This window comes from Orycteropus afer, unplaced genomic scaffold, assembly GCF_000298275.1.
Source record: "Orycteropus afer afer isolate SDZICR_OR568_19922 unplaced genomic scaffold, OryAfe1.0 scaffold00302, whole genome shotgun sequence".
In the NCBI taxonomy this organism is placed as follows: Eukaryota; Metazoa; Chordata; class Mammalia; order Tubulidentata; family Orycteropodidae; genus Orycteropus; species Orycteropus afer.
The window spans coordinates 2685039-2691170 of NW_006921889.1; the positions used below are offsets into that span (position 1 = coordinate 2685039).

The 6132-nt window shown below is 48.6% G+C and overlaps 1 pseudogene; it reads right to left on the reverse strand.

Moving 5' to 3' along the window:
* Positions 1 to 240: 240 nt before the first annotated feature.
* The window catches only part of LOC122151106, a 75113-nt pseudogene continuing 69221 nt past the window's right edge, over positions 241 to 6132 (reverse strand).

Genomic DNA, 6132 nt, shown 5'->3' on the forward strand with positions numbered 1-6132 from the left:
CCTCCTTCTGCTGCCGCGCCCTCCCCGCCCCCGGCCGGATACGAGAGGAGTTCGAGCCGCCCAACGTGGGACCCCAGCACGGAGCCCCCACCCACCGCTTTGCCCCAGCTGGCATTCCCGCACCTGGGTTGTCACTAACTTTCCCCGGCGCACACAGTCCCAGGGGGTTCCAAGACACCCCACACACACACACACACACACACCCGCCGGTCCCGAGCCCCTTTCTCAGACGCAGCGGGACTATCGCTTCACCTGCGCGCAGCTCCGCAGAGGCTCCCGCGTTCCTCGTGCGTCTGGACCGGGCGCCGCCCGGCGGGTCCCTGCGCCGCTGCCACCGCCGGTGTCGCTGCCGCGCCCGCCGGGAGCAGAAACGCCGCGGTGTGTCGGCAGCCGCGGGAGGCGCGACCCCTGGCCCCCTCGACTCGGCTGTGGCTCCGCGGGTCCCGGCTTCCGCCGCCCGCGCGTCCCTGCCCGGCCGGCACGCAGCAGGGCTGGGAGTACGCTCTGCGCCGGCTCTCCCCGCGGCACAGCGCTGGGGCTCCGCGGCGCCTCCAGTATGGGCGGGGATTCCCTCCGGCTGGTTGATTCGAGGGGCGGGAACTCCCTTCCTGGAGTGACAGGGACGGGGGGCGGGGATTCCCCTGCAGGAATGACAAGGTGGGCGGGGATTCCCCCAAGAAGCCCCTTCGCTGGCAGGGCCTCCCTCCAGGGGAACCCGGAGGCCTGGCGCGCCGGCTTCAGAAACCTGGGAACCCTGGGAGGGAAGAATCAGGGAGGTGACAGCTTGGAATCTCGGTAAACGGGGCTTGGGGCGCCATCTAGATGGAAGAAGGCGAGCTAGGGGACTGGTCTTGCATAAAATAAAGCAAATCAAACCAAACCAAACCCATTGCTGTGGAGTCGATTCCGACTCAAAGCGACCCCACAGGATAAACAGAACGGTCCCATAGGGCTCCCAAGGTTGTAAATCATTATGGAAGCAGACTGCTACAGCTTTCTCCCTGAACAGCTGGTGGGTTGAAACTGCCAACCTTTAGCAGCCCAACACTTAACCATTGAGCGACCAGGCCTCCTTACCTCTCCACAGCATGGAAAAAATGTCAATTGCCTTATAAAAGAATGGAGTGGAGAGGCCAAAGGAGATAGGAGAAGGGCTACCCACGCACCCAAGTCACCCTCAGCCTGGTCCTTGGGATGCCTAAGTTACTTTAGCACTGGTGAGAGAATGAGCTCTGGTAGGCACTTGACTGCTAACCAGAAGGCTGGCAGTTCAAAGCCACCAGCCACTCCTCGAAGGAAGATGGGGCAATCTACTTCCTTAGTGATACTGCCTCAGAAACCCAAGGAAGGGTCGCTATGAGTCAGGTCCAACTTGAGGGCACATAACAACACAGCAACAACAACTTAGCATCTCAAACCAAAATAAATAAACCGGCTAGTCATCCAGTCATTCCACCCACCCTCTCTATGTTACAGGGTGGAACTGCTTAGTAGTGTTTTCTTGGCTTTGTAATCTCTATGGAATCACCAATCCTTTCTTTAGTGGTGTTGCTGGGTGAGTTCAAATCAACTTTTAGTTTAGTAAACTGGATGACCTTGAGTGGATTCCAACTCATTGCAACCCTATATGGCTAAACAGAACTGCCCCACAGGGTTTACAAGGTTGACTACCCCAGCTTCCTCCCACAGTGCAGCTGGTGGGTTCAAACCATTGACCTTTTGGGTAGCAACCAAACACTTTAACCACTGCACCTCCAGGGCTTCTCACAGGTTTTTTGGTTGCTTGTGTGTTTGTTGTTGTTGTTGTTAGGTGCCATGGAGTCAGCTCCGACTCACAGCGACCCTATGCACAACAGAACGAAACGTTGCCTGGTCCTGCACCAGCATCACAATCCTTGCTGTACCTGAGCCCATTGTTGCACCTACTGTGTCAGTCCATCTCATTAGGGCATTCTTCTTTTCCACTGACCCTCCACTTTACCAAACATAATATCCTTCTCCAGGGAAAGGTCCCTTCTGACAACATGACCATAGTAGGTGAGACGAAGTCTGGCCTACTGTTCTCTCTTCCAAGGTATTCTGGCTCTACTTCTTCCAGGACAGATTTGTTAGGTCTCCTGGCAGTCTATGGTACTTTCAATATTCTTTGCCAACACCACACCTCGAAAGCACCAACTCTTTTGTGGTCTTCCTTATGCATTGTCCAGCTTTCACATGCATATGAGACAACTGAAAATACCATGGCTTGGGTTAGGCATACCTTAGTCTTCAAAAAGACATCTTTGCTCTTCAATACTTTAAAGAGGTCTTTTGCAGTAGGTTGCCCAGTGCAATGCATTGTCTGATTTCTTGACTGCTGCTTCCATTGGTGTTTATTATGGATCCGAGTAACATGAAATCTTTGACAACTTCAATCTTTTTTCTGCATTTATTGTGGTGCTGTTTACTGGTCCATTTGTATGTTGTTTGTTGTTGTTGTTAGGTGCCATTGATTCATCTCTGACTCATAGCGACCCCATCCATGTACAACAGAACAAAACATTGCCTGGTCTGGTGGCAGTCTCACAATCTCTGCCATACCTGAGGCCATCATTGCAGCCACTGCATCAATCCATCTCATTGAGGGCCCTCACCTTTTTCATTGGTCGATGGCTCTCCACTTTACCAAGCATGACATCCTTCTCCAGGGAATGACCCCTTCTGATAACATGATTAAAGTAGGTAGGATGAAGTCTAGACATTCTTGCTTCCAAGGAGCATTCCACCTGTACTTCTCCCAGGACAGATTTGTTAGTTCTTTTGGCAGTTCATGATACTTTCAGCATTCTTTGCCAACAACACAAGTCATAACATCAACTCTTCTTTCGTCTTCCTTATTCACTGTCCAGCTCTCACATGCATATGAAGTGATTGAAAATACCATGGCTTGGGTTAGGTGCATCTTAGTCTTCAAGGACACATCTTTGTTCTTCAGCACTTTAAAGAGGTGTCAGTTTGTCATACGTGGTGGCTGGCATGTTGCTGTGAGGCTGGAGGCAATGCCACTGGTATTTCAAATACCAGCAGAGTCACCCATGGTGCACAGGTTTCAGTGGAGATTCCAGACTAAGACAGACTCAGGAGAAGGAAGAGGTCATCCACTTCTCAAACAATTGGCCAGTGAAAATCTTACAAATATCAGTGAAACACTGTCTGATATATATTACTGGAAAACTTTTGTATGTTGTTTAGAGAGAAGTGCAAACCATTTGGGCCACCCAGGGACCTCTTGGCACCTCACAGCACCTTAATTCTGCTGATTAGGGCCCCTCACACAGGGAAATCCTCTGAACAATGTCTCCGTGGCGTGGGGTGGTAGTATTGGTGTAGCCACGAGTCCCTGCTGATTGGCCTGTGACCTAATGCCAACTGCCCTTGGTCATTTAATGAACAGAAGTCTCTGACTCTGAGGATCCTCCACTCCTGTGGATTTTCAGGAAGGCCTTCAAATACTTTTGGTTCTTTTTTTGTCATCCTTGTCACTCTGCCTACACAGGGAGAGGATGATAAGGACATAATAGGGAGACTGCACAGCTCTGCAAATTAAGCTCTCTTAAGAGGAAAAAGCTGGCCCTTTTCAAGTGCTAGCAGATAAGAGTAAAAACATACGGAAAATTACAAAACCTGGGATAATGAATAGTTGAATAATGCTTTTGACATTTTCTGCAGAGCAGTAATTGGAAATCTTTGCTTTTGGGGGATGGAGATGGGGCAAGGCAGGGGAAGTGTGCAGCTTGGCCTAGCTAGGCAATAAGCTCTGGTCTCCTAGAAGAGCAGACGGACATCAATCACTTGCACAGACACGACAGAGCTGTCCCAGCCTGAATCTGGGTGGTCCCAAGGCATTTTAAGATGGTATTTTCAGTAGGGGATGGGGTGAGGAAGTACTTCAATGCAGCTGTTTTTCTTCTTTTATAATTACCAGGCCATTGAGATCAATGTCTGCAGATGACCAAGCTTTATGTATTATAAGTTGTGCAATCTCAGGGCCATGGAGCTTTGCTTTTTCTATCTGTATATAGAAAAAATATCTACCATGCAGGATGGCAGCTAGTACCAATAACACAGCTAGTCAGCAGTGTGGAATTAAAACAAAACAAGTTGTCATCAAGTTGGATCTGATTCTGACTCATAGCAACCCTACAGGACAGAGTAGAACTGCCCCACAGGGTTTCTAAGGCTCTAATCTTTACTGAAGCAGACTGCCACATCTTTCTGCTATGGAGATGCTGGTGGGTTTGAACCAAGGACCTTTCAGTTAGCAACCTAGTGCTTAACCACTGAACCACCAAAGTTCCTGGCATAGCACATTGTTGTTGTTGTTGTTATGTGCCTTCTAGTAGGACTCAAGGGAGCTCTGGTAGCATAGTGCCTAAGGCACTTGACTGCTAACCAGAAGGCTGGCAGTTCAAGGCCACCAGCCACTCCTCAGAAGGAAGATGGGGCAATCTACTTCCATAGTGATACTGCCTCAGAAACCCAAGGAGGGGTCGCTATGAGTCAGGTCCTACTCAACGGCCATAACAACAACAACAAGTTGGAAAGGGAAATCCTCTGAACAATGTCCCGACCTCTCCTTGGGTTTCCGAGGCACATGTTGTGTTGTTGTTAATGTGCCATTGAGTCAGACCTGACTCATAGCGACCCCTCCTTGGGTTTCTGAGGCAGTATCACTACGGAAATAGATTGCCCATCTTCCTTTTGAGGAGTGGCTGGTGGGTTTGAACCACCAGCCTTCTGGTTAGCGGTCAGATGCCTTAGGCACTACGCCACCAGAGTTCTCTCTGAGGCACATTGTTTTTGTTGTTGTTATGTGCCGTCAAGTCAGAACCAACTCATAGCGACCCCTCCTTGGGTTTCCGAGGCAGTAACACTACAGAAATAGATTGCCCCACCTTCCTTCAGAGGAGTGAGGAGTGGCATAGAAGGTCCTAAATGAAATGGTATCTCTTATCTTGAAAAATATCAATGGCACATGATAAAAATCCTTAACAGGATTGGTAGTTTCTGTTTGTTCCATAGTCTGGTCCCACCTCCTACCACACTCTTTCAATCACACTTCTCACTGCCTCTGCATCCTAGCTCTTAGCACATGCCTGCCTCCTTTAGCACCATTTAAAATATGCTGAATCACTGAATATATAAATGAATTTATCACTCAAACCATACCTAAACCTCTTCATTCCATCCTTGTGCTCCTAATCTGTGAATTCTGTTTCCTCTGCCAGAATGGACTTCTGTGATCTCCACACCAACATCAGGTTTCCTCTCCCTAAGTCTCTGCAACAATAGCACTTTCTTTATCTTCCTACTCTAACCCTTATCAGATTGTCTTGCATTGTAGGAATCATAGCAAGCTTCATTTTCACCCACCTATTCCCAGTATAAGGAGCTCTGGTGGTGCAGTTCCTAAGGCATTTGACTGCTAACCAGAAGGTTGGTAGGTCAAACCCACCAGCTGCTCTGCAGAAGGAAGACTGGACAATCTACTTCTGTAAAGATTTACTGCCTTGGAAACCAAATAGGAATCACTCTGTTGGAGGAAAACAAAGTCCTTACCCCTTGCCTCAAAGAATCAATGATCACAAGAGGTTGAAGCGGGAAAGCAAAAGGTTTATTGAGTATTAATACCCAAGGAGACGGAGACAATCACTTCTCTAAAATGTCTGTTTCCTCAAGCAAAGGGGTAAACATGATCATATAGGGAAATGGGAAGGGGGCTGAAGATCCTTTGGATGGCCAGGAATGCCTTTGTTCTTCTCTTCCCTGGTTATTCTGGACTCAGCGTCCCTCTTCCCGGGGTCGTCTTGCTTCATAAGCTATGGTTCTCAGCCAACGACAGTTGTGGAGAGGGTTATGCTTAGAATACATAATTGAAAATAGCAAATCTAAAGAATTCAACATCCATGAAAAAGGTTGGCTATTCTATTAAAAAAAAGCAAAAGGGAGGAAAAAATAGCAGTTAGTCACTGTGATTAATGTCCACCTTAGTCATGCCTGCTAACCTGTGAAAGTTCTACAGTTTTCAGTGTGGAGCCCCTTCAGCCTTCCACTTCAGCCTTCCACAACTGTGAGTCAAATGGCAGTGGATTT